Raw genomic sequence first — 13610 nt, forward strand, 5'->3', positions numbered from 1 at the left:
TTATTCGGGCTTCCTGATGAATTTTGGGAGCCGGGGATCTTGGAAGGAATAGGCAATACGATTGGCAGTTTTGTCAAAATTGCAGAGGCCACGAAAAGAGGTAAATATAATGCCTATGCGAGAATCTGCGTTTACATCAACTTGGCTAACCCCCTCCCGGAAAATGTTGAGGTTGAATACCATGACGAAGTCTGGAACCAGCCAATTGATTACGAACATATTCCTTTCCGATGCCGAATATGTCACGAGTATGGTCATCTATTTCGGCAATGTCCCCTAAATAAAGAGGAAGAAAGCAGAAAAAGTCAGGTGAATCAATCGAGAACCACCGGGCGAGCGGAGAACTCAGAGAAAGGATTTCAACAAGTGGTCAGGAGAAGAAGACCGAATAAAGAAGGTCCAAAAACTCAGTCCCAAAAGCAACCCAGTCAAGCAAAAACTCAGAACAAATATCAAGTACTGCAGAGAGAAGATGAAGAGTATGAAGTAAATCTAGAAGATGATGAGGATCCAGAAAATAGCCCAATGGAAATCTCGGGAGAGGAGAAGGGGAAAGGAACAACTATCAGTAAAGTTAACAAAGAAAAAATAGAGGAAGTGGCAACAGAAGCAGATGTAGAGGCACCGATGGAAGTAGAAGACCAGCCTGAAGCTGAAATAGAAGAAGAAATAATCATGAAAAGGTTGATCCAGGAGTGGAAGTATTTAGACAGCAGATTCATACCAGAAGATCAAAGGCAGTTATACAAGGAAGTTTTCCAGAAATATAAAGAGAAAAAGGGAGAACCCCCGGATGCTCCAGCAAGGGTAGAGAATGAACAAGGGACTGAAGATAAAGGAACAGGCATCTTGGGCAAAAATAGCAGGAAGAGAGGCCGGAAACCAATGAATGAAACGATCCAGGCGGTGGGGGAGATCTTGATAAATTCAGGTAAGGTGATACCTCTGTCGGAGGTATTCTTCCCCTCCTATAAAAAATTTTAAATGATAGTTGTCAGTTGGAATATTAGGGGTTTGAATAGCAGAGGAAAGCAACGGTACATGAAGGATAAGCTGCAAAAAGAAAAACCCAGTATTCTGATTTTACAAGAAACAAAGATTTTGATTCACCAACTGGAAGATATCATAGAAAAAAGTAGGTTACCTTATCAGGTGATGGGGCAAGATGCATCGGGTTTCGCAGGAGGACTCGCTATCCTGTGGAACCCAAATGAGATTTCTATAAATAATTGGGTGAGCATGAGAGGAATCCTTTCTGGGTTGGGAAGGGTTGTGGGAACTAATCATCAGGTGGTTATTTCAGGAGTTTATGGCCCCCCGACCCCTGGAGATAAGGAACAGTTTATCAATGGTGTTAAAGCAATGCGTAACCTATACCCTGAAGCTGATTGGATTATTGGAGGGGATTTCAATCTGATCAGATCCATGGAAGAGAAAAAAGGAGGGATCAGAAGAAGGGATCACTATATGGACAGATTTAATGAGATGATAGAAGACCTCCGGCTAGTGGATATCTCAACCATAAACGGGATATACACTTGGAACAATAGAAGGGGGGGCAACAAACAGATTGCCTCCAGGTTAGATAGATTTCTAGTGTCTGAAACCATAATGAATAAAGATATTTTCGTGGAAGCCAAGATCATCCCAGCGCTGGGTTCTGACCATTGGCCAATCCGTCTAGAGATTGACATTAAAAAGATTCAGGGGAAAAGGCCTTTCCGATTCGAAGCCTTCTGGCTAAGGAACCCAGAGTTCATCAAGAAAATTGAGAAATGGTGGAACCAAAGCACTAGTCAGGGCAGATGCAGAATGCAAACGTTCCAGCTTAAATTGAGGGAGTTGAAAGGCAAAATCAAGAAATGGAACAAAGAGGAATTTGGTAACATTCTGGAGGAAAAACAGAAGCTAGAAGGGGAAATGACTGATCTTCAACAACAGATAATTCTAGAAGGACGAACGGAAGAAAACGCTCTCAAGGAAGGGGTAATCCTTGGTAGATTGGAAGAGAGGAGGAAGCAAGAAGAAATCCTATGGCGCCAAAAATCCAGGATAAAATGGCTGAGGGAGGGGGAACGAAACACAAAATTCTTTCATCAGGCCATGGTCAAACACAGGCAGGGAAATAGAATACTATCAATCAAGGACAGGAATGGAGAAAGAGTGGTTGAACAGAATAAAATTGAACAAGTTCTAATTGATCATCATACGGAAATTTTAACCGAGCCTCCTGGTGATAGAACGAGAGCCATCCAGGAGATCTGCTCGGCCATCCCTAGATTGGTCACTGAGGACCAGAACAAAGCGCTCATGAGGGCTGTGACCCTAGAGGAGCTGAACGAAGTTTTGAAGGCAATGAAGAAAGGGACAGCCCCTGGACCGGACGGCTTCACGGTGGACTTCTACCAGGCTGGCTGGCACTTCTTGGGACAAGAAATTCTGGAGATAGTTGAAGAATCAAGAATGAATCAAAAGGTATGGCCAGCCCTCAACTCTACCTTTTATGCTCTTATTCCTAAGGGAGATAACCTAGAGGAAGCTAGTGGATTTAGACCTATAGCTCTGTGCAATGTCATTTACAAAATAATCACATCCCTGATTGCCAAATGTTTAAAACCTCTTTTAGACAACTTAATCTCTCCTGAACAAACGAGCTTTGTGGAGGGCAGGCAAATCCTGGACGGTCTAGTTGTAACCCAGGAGGTGATTCATTCCTTGAAAACCACAAAACAAAAAGGTATGATGGTAAAATTAGATCTATCCAAAGCCTACGATAGACTTAACTGGAATTACCTCGACACTGTCCTGGAAAGATTTGGTTTTCATCAAAGATGGATTGCATGGATTCACAATCTGATCTCTACTCCTCATTTCTCTATCCTGGTTAATGGAAGCCCTTCCAAAACTTTCAATGCCTCCAGAGGGATTCGTCAAGGTGATCCATTGTCCCCTTTTTTATTTATCCTAGCTGCTGAAGGATTAGGGAGATTCATCAAACAAGAAAGAGCAGCTAATAGAATTAAAGGTCTGCAAATTTGGGGAAGTAATCTGCCCCTAACCCATCAACAATTTGTTGATGACATTATGCTATTCGGGGAACCAACGGTAAGAGAAATCAAAAATTTAAAGAGGATCCTTGATCTGTTTACAGCCGCCTCGGGACTTGAAATTAATAAAGAGAAATCCTGTGTTTTCATTTTCAACACTATAGATCAAGTCAAATCTCACCTTATCAGAATGCTGGGATTCAAAAGGGGGGAATTACCTTCCAAATACTTGGGTAATATTCTTGACCTCACTTCTAAAAAGTTGAAAAACTGGCAGGGAGTGCTGGACAAACTTAACAAAAAGATTGCCAATTGGACGTTCAGAGTACTGAATATTGCGGGAAGAGTTACCCTTGCCAAGTCGGTTCTTCAGGCTATACCTATCTATCCGCTCTCGATTATGGCTGCCCCTACTGGGGTTTGTGCTAAAATCAGAGAAATTATCCGTAAGTTCATATGGAGTGGAGCTGATAAAAAGAAAAAGTGGGCTTTGGTCTCATGGAATCAACTCACCGAAAGAAAAGAACAAGGAGGGTTAGGATTAAGAGACCCAGAAATTTTAAACAAGGTCCTGGGAGCCAAGCTATGGTGGAGATGGCTTAGCGGAGGAAGTGATCTATGGAAAACCATTTGGAGGACTAAATACAGGATACCCAACTCTCCGGCTGACATCTTAAAAATGCAAGAAATGCCCCGAGGCTCCAATGTTTGGGAACTTGCCTCTCAAAACAGAGATTTGATTGGCAAGCACACCTTCTGGGAAATCAGAGGAGGGTCAGAGGCAAACTTCTGGGAGGATAGCTGGCAACAACGAGAAAGGCTTAACAACATTCAAGTCCTTCTCCAAGTCCGTGACAAAACTGCAAGGAATAGACAGAAAGTAAAGGATTACTGGAAAGAAAATGATACTCTGGAAGGTTGGAGAGTCTGGGAGGATCTGACTAGATGGGATCAGGGTTTTTCCCCTGATATTCAAGAGGCTTACCGAAAAGAAATGGGATCAAGGAAACTCAGAGTTAGACAGGGGCAAGATATACTTCGGTGGGGAAATTCAATGAAGGGGACTTTCTCTACCAAAGAGGCCTATTTTCTAATGGGATCTCAGAATAGAGAAGCCAGAAACTTGGAATGGAAGACCATATGGGAATCCAAATGGTGGCCTAAGGTGTCTATTTTTGTCTGGCTAGCCACAAAGAATAAAATTTTGACATGGGATCGCATTCGCAAGAAGGGGTTCATTGGTCCCTCACAATGCCATCTTTGCAACAATGACGAGGAAGACAGAGATCATCTGCTGATTCGGTGTCCATATACTGAACGACTATGGATATCAACTAAGCAATTGTTCAACAAACCAGGGTTTAACATAAGAGAATTCAAGGACACAATCCTTCAATGGAATAAGGAAACGTTCCACTGCCGGGTTGTCCAGAGGGCTTGGAACCTGATATCTACTTTTATTCTCTGGACGGTTTGGAAAGAACGGAATAGGAGGATATTCCAGAATGGGGCTAAACCTTCAGAAGTTGTTTGGGCACAGGTGGTGGAGTATACAAGAGAGACCATTCTTGTTGAAAAATGGGAAACGGATGACTGGAAGACGACTCAGGCAGAACAAGACATTCTAAACAAACTCAATTTAAAACTGGAAATGGTCCATTACAAAGGCGCGGTCAGCAATGGTATGAGAACCCAGAGCCCAGAGAAATTCTCGTACCCGAAGGAGCAATTTATGAAGCTTAATTTTGACGGGGCCTCGAAGGGCAACCCGGGAGATGCTGGATTTGGAGGGATCTTCAGGGACAGTAACCACCAAGTCAGATGGATCTTTGCTGAATGGGGGGGACAAATGACTAATAATGAGGCTGAGCTTTGGGCCCTGCACCAAGGTCTACGAATCGCTATCAGGAATGGCTACCCCAAACTAGAAATTACAGGGGATTCGCAGTTGGCTGTGGACATAATAAGGCGACTCAACAACGGACAGGGATGGGAGAAAGTTACCAAAAGTTGGAGGACCGCAGGCATCGTCCAGGAAATAGCCAGCCTGATTAAACGCATTGATTACAGCATCATCAGTCATGTGCGGCGAAAAGGGAATCAGGCTGCAGACTGGTTGGCGAATCGGGGCTGCAATGGTCGCGGTAGTTCAATTGATAGTCAGTGGAGAGCCATTGATCATAATCAAGAGTGGAAGGAGCTGGCAGACCTCATTAAGATGGATCATGCTCATGCCACGGAGGATAATGCTCGGCCCAGTGGATCGGCCTAATAGGGATTCGTGGAGAGTCAGAGGAATGATTATGATAAAACCAGGTGTTATCAAAACCATCATGCCAGATAGCAGGACGCAGGATTTAGCCCGGGGTGACAGGACTACGGTGGCAGGAGAAACGGTTGGGAATCAGTTCACCCAACGCGAGATTATTATAGCGTGCTCGATGATTGGCGGTGGAGACGGCTCCTCAGAATTCACACTAGAAGAAATAAGTAATGACAAGACGGCAAGGAGTAGTGGCTCTCCGGGGAGTGACCGGCGGTATTTGTTAACCGGTATCCCTTGCGCCCCCGCGTCAAATGAACCTCCTTATAATCGAAACGGGGAGATGGTGAAAGATTTACGAGAGGTCTACACTCTGGCAAGAGGGGCGGATTACATTGAGAACCATAAAACTGCAGAGAATAGTCCGGGAGACCAGGGATTGAAGAGTGACGATTCCCTGGGAATCATGGAGACCAGGCAGAGACAGCGTCAGGCGATGGAGCAACAGGGCGGTGGGAAGGATACCAGTGATAGAAAGGGCAAGAATCTCATGCCGGAGGAGCCTTCCTCCTCTGTTTGGGAGGTTCAGGACAATTCGGATGAAGACATTATCCCGGATAGGATGATGGAAAATGGTCGTCAGCATGAACACCTGGTTGAGGAAGAAACGGAGCCGGAGAATGCGAAACCAGCGGGCGCCGAGGAAATGACGTTTAGACGGTATGGGCTGAGGCAACGCGGGCAGGGTGATGACAAAGGGGAGGATAGGGCCAGCAAGAGAGCCCGCGGTCGTAAGGGCCAGGGTAAGGAGGCGGGGGAATCTTCTAAGCGGGGCTCGGGAAGAAGCAGGAAGATGAAGGAGACGGTGACGGACCGGATGCGCAAAGCCGAACAGGCCTTCCTTCGTTATTCAAACCAAGCGGTTCGTAAGGTTATGCAGAAGCTTGAGGATGAAGCCATTCAAGACCAGTCTGATGAGGAAGTTGAAGACTGGACTTTCCTGTTGCACGACCCGGGTCAAACCAGAGGCCGAATGTCTCTTTACAAACAGTCCCTTCATCTCTACTGGGTGATGAAGGGAATCCTGGCCAAAGCGCTGCTTCAGGTGGCGAAGGAGATGGTGAACTTATCCAAAGGAAGCCCGGACATCCGCTTGGAGCTAAGTTTTCTGAGAGTGGCCATGCTGAAACAAGAGGAAGCTATGATGAGGATGGAGGAGAACCTGCACGTCATCCAGAACATGCTTATCAGAGACCAGACGGATCAAGTGGAAGAGGCGCTGCAGCAACCTGCAAAGGACCATGTCTAATTCGAGATATGTTTGGAACTAGTTATAATTTTTGTAGTTTTAGCTCTGTTTCTGTCAAAAATAGGAGAATGCATACCCATTATGACAGTAGCTTTTGTAATAGTCGTAGCAAGATGCAGGATTGCATCGTTTATTTAGCAAACTCCATTAGACTTTGGACTTATTTTTTTTGGGCTGCCATCAAGTATTTCAGATGGCATTATGACCTGGTTTCCCCTAGAGGGCAGGCATTTACTGTTTTCTGAACTGTTGTAATGTCTTTTTGATCGAAGTAATAGAATGAGCACCACCTTAGCCTACAAAAAAAAAAATTATAATAAGGAAAATTAAGGAAAACTCACCTCAAACATTATATCAAGTGTCTAGCATTTATTCCTTAAGTGTTTAAATGGTTTATATTAAATAGAATACTAATTAGGTACTCCATTGTTGTTTTAATATACCAAGTTTAGAAGATGTTTTTAGGTGCATTGTTGAATTTGATTATGCATATTTGATATGGTGAGAAGTCATGTTGGTCAAATAAAGCTTTGAAAACTTAAATATTTTGTGGCATTGTCATGTAATTTGTATAACACATGATTAAATTGAAATATTAAATAATATACAACTCCTTCAAAAAAAATATGAAGAGAATATTTATACAACAAATATGGAAAAGTGTGTCTGAATGTATATTAATAGATCCTTAAAAAAAAATTACATTCATGTATCATATAAACCTACTCTTAAGATATTCGCTCAAGTAGATCAAGAATGGCTTCTACACCATATTTATTTATCTTGGTCTTCTTGCAATGTTCTTTCTTTGGCATCCATGCCCACACTATGGTATTAATTGGAATAGAGCCAAGTTCTTTGTCATCAGGATTTGGTACTGAATATTGCTCTAAAAATTTTCCATTGTATTTCCCTGACATAGGCTTCCACCAGTCAACCTTTACATGAAGATTCTCACTTTCATTACCCATAAAGATATCTGAGATGGATTTTGCCATCCAAATCATCTCACCTGCATCCTCATTTCCTGATCTAACTAGCAACATCTTTCCTTTCTCAACATCAATCATTGGATTGAATGTTGGCTTTGGCTTGTTGCATTTGAGTCCAACATATATTGGTTCATCTATCGCATTATCAAAATCTCCATCCATAATACTTGAGATTACTTGGAGTGCATTATGATCAACATCAACAATGTGCCTTGTCTTGGGCCAGAAATCCTCAGAAGATTAATCACTTCCATCTATTATTCTATGATCATTATAGATTCTATCTAATGTATCAAGAACTTTTTCCCAATACACTAGTTTATTTTTCCACTCCTCTATAACAATTGATGAATCCTCATTCAATAAAGTGTCTTTCCACATTTTTATTTATGATGTTATCCCTTCCTTTAGTTCTTTTAAATAGACATCATTTGGTTTGGAAGCTAAGAAAGATGGCTTCCCTATGGGAATTATAGGTTGACCTTCATCATCTATATTCCATAACTCAATTGGTTCTGACCACTCAATATCTCTAATTGATTGTTTATACCTTAGTACTGGAACATCATTGAGTATAAGAAATTGGAAGTATTGGACATTAAGATGTCCACCTAACACATTTTTTCCATCCTTAATGTATCCATTACGGAAACTTTTGAAGTCATAGACCTTGTCAATAAGTGTAGATGGAAACACTCTATTTTCTTCAGTTATGCGATATGTATCCATCATTTCAAGTAAAGAATAAATATCTTTACTTTTTAGGTTGCAAGACATTCTTCCATAGGTTCCATCTATGTCTTCATGGGTGTGCCCCACAGGCAAGAACCCAACCTCAATAGTGATGAAGACACCAAGTGCAGTTAAAAGTGATAGAAACATGAAAAGATAGTGATTCTTATTATCACTTGCTGCATTGTCCAACTGTAACAACAAATGTGGAGGAAGATGTTTAAAATCAATATTTTGTCTTTTTGAACTTCCATGAGATATAAAATCATCCTTGTACCCTTGACGTTTTGAGTAAATAGAGGTGTCAAGTAATGAATTTGTAAGTGGGTTTCCTGAAATTTCACTTCCATAAAGTAGATCACCATACATATCGATTTGTGGGTCATCAAGGTCCCTTAAGCACTTTGCAAGGGACGTAATAATAAATTGTGATCCCATGGACAAATGGTAAGGAGGAATGACGAAAACCTCCCGCCTTATGCCCATGTGTAAGCATACCTATCAATGACAAACCTAAATTTGTTGCTACAATAGATTCTGATTTGACACGTAGCCTTGGGATTGAAGTCTTTGTTTTGTCCATTTTATCATGGATAATGCTCAAATACTCCTTTGGGAACCGCTCTAACATAATTCTATGGGCATAGTAGCAATATCTTCCACACATAACAATCTTTTATGTTTCGTCAACCTACCTCGTGCCTTTTCTTCTAACTCTTTTGTAGTTGCTAACTTCATTTGTGCTTTCAACAAAATACATTCACTACATTTACTTAATTTGGTGTTCTTTGAAAATGCCACATCTCGAAACTTAGTATTCTAGATCTTGCTCGTTGTCGGCTGTGATATTGATGGGTAATTGAGCTTTTGAAGAGCCTCATTGATCTCTTTTAACAAAGAATATTGTGTGTAAGTCGAAGGAAGTTGTCTTAAAGGAGTAGATGTTCCATCTTCTTCAACTTAATGTGTTTGGTTTGGTGAAAAATCTAAATTATCCATTACAATTTTGTGCAATATGTATATGGCTACCACTGTGAGAGCTCGTGCTTTGCATGTGTTGGTGTTACCATGAATAGCTTTGATCTTTCCATGTTGGAAATAATGCTGGCAGTTATAGAATGTGCTTTGAGGAATTTTATATTATGCATGCTTTCTTACAAATAATATTCCCATTAAATCTCAAGTCCTTTACATTTCTAGCAATAGGTGGTAGGCCATGGCCATGGCCATGGCCCTTTGACATGACTATGTTTGACATGAGTGAATTCAAGACAAATTCTCTAATACCATTTGTATTTATTTGTCTCATACCCCTTCGAGCACCTGCAATGGCCTTCCTATCAACATGTTGAAGACCGTATTTTCGACAACATACATCTGTTGCCAAAAGTCAAACTTCTTTCTCTTCATCTATTTTTGTTTGACATTTTGCAATTTGTTTTTGTAGCCATAACTCGTTTAATGCTTTTATATGGCCTTGTTACATGCATATCAATTGAGTTTCTATCTTTTTCATTACAAAGGTACCCATCCCCTTTGTTTAAGGGATTTGTGTCCTCTATAACTTCCCATATCAGCATTTCTTTGGGTGTCTCCTTGAACTTTTCCTTGACCCTTAATATCACACCTTTGTTGTCTACCAACTTATTTATTGACAATCTAACCAAACAGTGTATAGACTTATCACCAATTCTGCATATCTCACAATTTCCATCTATCTCTTATATAAAAACACCAAAATCCATTTCACCTAGTGTTTCACCCTCAACAATGTCATCCTCGCGGACATTAACTAGCATTCCTTTGGCAATGCACATGCTTGTTCCCATGCATTCACGTGTAAGAGAAACCTTTTCACATATGAATTTAACCCTATATTGGGAATATTTATGGCACGATCATGACAGTAAGGCTCCAAATCTGATTCTGGCCAAATTTAATAAGATTCTAATGCACCCCCAAGTGTATGCTCAAATCCTGTTGGATGTGGTAGAGGAGCATTATGTTTTAACACCTTTTCAATTTTAACCACTATGCATCCTTTCTTTACCATCTTTCCATGAACTTTATGCCCAAGCTCTGTATTGAATATGGAGCCCTCGCCCACCTTCACTCCATGTTGCAGAAGATTTACCTTGTCTCCAATAGAAAATGTAGAAGATAAATTTGTCCCTATAAACGAATGTAAAGCACATTACCAAGAAAACACAAACAAAAGCACATTACCAAGGTGAAGAAGATCTAACACGTGTTAGATTTCCTTCTATAATAAACAACAAAATTGAGAACAACAATATTGCATAGCAAAAGAAATCTAGCACAACTTCTAGCCCAAACACAAGCACAACATTTCCAATAACATTGTCAAGGTGATGGAAACCTAACACTTGCTAGATTTCCTTTTATCATAAACAACCAAATTGAAAACAACACTATTGCAAAGCAAAATAAATCTAGCATAGTTTCTAGCCCAAACACAAGAACATTTCCAATAAAAATATTGCAAGGTGAAAAAAATTTAATGCATATTAGCTTTACATGTGGCACAAATACAATCATACTACCAACAACAACATTGCATCCCAAAAGAAATCTATTGCATGTTATGTTTATTTTTAAAACAAATCAATAAAGTGTAATGGTGATTATCTATTGTGAATACCCATATGAAAAGTGGTGTAATGCTAATAATACCAATGCAGCTACTGCATGATACCCACTCACCTCTCCCTTTATCCTACAAAAAACTCCCATGTGTGAAATCCTTTTTTCACCGAGTGTTTGCTTGTAAGAGGGGAAAGTAATGAATAATCTTTCATGCTAGAAATTTCTTTGGGGAAAACAGGGTGGAAAACATGAAGCCTCATCTCCTTACCAAGAAAGTAAGGCTAACTAGGCCTGATTGATATTCATGCCCGATCGTTAAAATTGGAAACTAAGGCCAAACTCCATGTGGGTCATCTTTTTCTTTTTTTTAACTACATGGTGAATCAGTAACTGCCAGTCCTAATCTATGGGAGACCTAGGACCAATCCTCGTAGCTGCCTCTATAACACCAGGAGTACATCCAGCTACCTGTAAGTTGATATACTAAGATCCTACGATTTTAGCAAGAACAAGACTCTTGTGCCACCAAGGCGGGGGTGGGGAATTTGCTCCTTGAGCTGCCACCACAGTAGGTCAGTGTACTAAATGAGATTTGAACTTCGGTCTCATGGGCTTCGCCCAAGTAGACTTACCATCAAACCACACATCACAGTACCCATGTGGGTAACCTTATTAATGGAAGATGATATTTTTCTTGGATCCCTCTCATCGAGAGGTGTAGGATTGATCTAAAGATAATCCAATTTCGATAAGTATTCATGGAGATATGAATTTATTTGTGTTATGGGAAAATTCATCAAGGTTAGCCAACAACCAAATAAACCGCACTTGTGCTCAATGTTTTAATATAAATAGAGGTGGACTTCAAGTCATTTTAACACACTTGGGATCTCTTCCTCTCTACTTGTCTTTGGGTTTTAGTAGGAGGACAGATCCTAAGGGATAACACTACCCTAATCTAGAGGGAAGAAGCCGAAACTGTCGGGAACTGCCGGAACTGCCAGGAATAGCCAGAAAATCAAAAACTGTAGGGAATAGCTGGAATTGTCGGCACTACCGGGAATTGTCGGAACTGTTGGGAACAACTAGAACTATCAGAAGAGTCAAGAAGCTGACGCAGATGGAAGAAGCCGGAACTGCCAGGAAAATTCGGAACTGGCTGACTGCCAGAACTACCAGGAAAAGCTGAAACTAGCTGACTGCCAAAACTGCCAGGAATAGCTAGAAAATCTGAAAGAGTCAGAACTGTTGGGAATAGCTGGAATTGTCAGAACTACTGAAATTACTGGAAATAGTCAAAATTGGTGGAATTGTCGAGAACTACGGAAACTACCGGAAATATCCAGAACTACCGGGAATTGTTGGAACTGTTGGGAACAAGAGGAACCAGTGATCAAATTTGAAGTGTAGGTCTTAATTTTATTTAGAATGGTGCACATTGAGGTCACCCTTATATAATGAAAAGCACAAAAAAATGCAATTCAACTGACAACAGTAAATTATTTTCAAATTTCTTTTATTTAACACATGGTGAATCAGTAACTATTTTGTTGGAACTAATGCTATGAGTTCCAAGACAACATATTATTGGTTGCTGATGTCTTTACAATCTTGCAAGCTGCAAGATATTCCTCAGTTTATCAAGAACAATAACCCCTTCCAACAGAACTGCAAGTCCAGTATTTATCATAAAATTCATATACATTGTAACTGACAAGTGACAAGTCAACTATGTTCATAACATTGATGTTCACTAAATGTTATGTTTTCTCTCTTTTTCCTTGAATTACTGTCATCTTAAGCAGAGGTTGGTGTAAGAACATACAAAAAAGAATTAGTTTGAGTTTCCACCTTGTGTTAATTAGGTTCTGGCAATATTTTTGATTGGTAAACTAAGCTTCTAGGAAATTTTTTCAGTTTCAAATATGATGTTTAAGCATGTGGCAAAAAAAGCAATGCCCTAAAAAATTCTTTATTTCTGGAAATTTTGCAGACTTTGAACAATGGACTATTAGTCGAACCCCATGATCAGAAGGCCATAGAAAATGTATTGCTAGAGCTAAAAACCCATGGAATGAATGCCGCTGTAATGGGTTGAGAAACATTCACCTTTTCTCATGGCCTGAACATTGCAGAAAATATTTGTCTCGGGTAACTATATGCAGGATGAGGCATCCTCAGTGGCAAACTATCACTGTAATGGATACTACTATGGGGGAGGAATCGATGGGTGATTTCCTGAAGGACATGTCTCTTTGGATTTCTGTCGATGGCGAGAAATATTCCGTCAATGGTTCTCTCGATAATCCTACCCAAGTTGACAAACTTCTCGCACCAAAGGGTGACCCAGAACTCATTTTGGATAAACTGAAAAGGGCGTCACTATCTTTTAACATTGAAGAAACTGAACCTAAGCCAAGGCCTCTAGCAAATAACCTGATTGTCTCAAACAAGTATCCTGCACTGAGAAATAAGAAGAAGCTTTTTGTTATAGCTGTGGACTACTATGATTACAGTGGCAATGTATATTCCCATATGTTGGAAATAATTCAGGAGATAATCAAAGCTCTGCGTTCTGTTGCAACAACAACAAGATTTTCTGGTCTTGAACTATCAACTGCATTAACAGTTGATGAAACTTTGGGAATGTTGAGCTCTAG

Source organism: Pinus tabuliformis, chromosome 8 (genome assembly GCF_031772625.1).
Source record: "Pinus tabuliformis cultivar Carrire ecotype Pingquan chromosome 8, CPIR1, whole genome shotgun sequence".
Lineage (NCBI taxonomy): Eukaryota > Viridiplantae > Streptophyta > Pinopsida > Pinales > Pinaceae > Pinus > Pinus tabuliformis.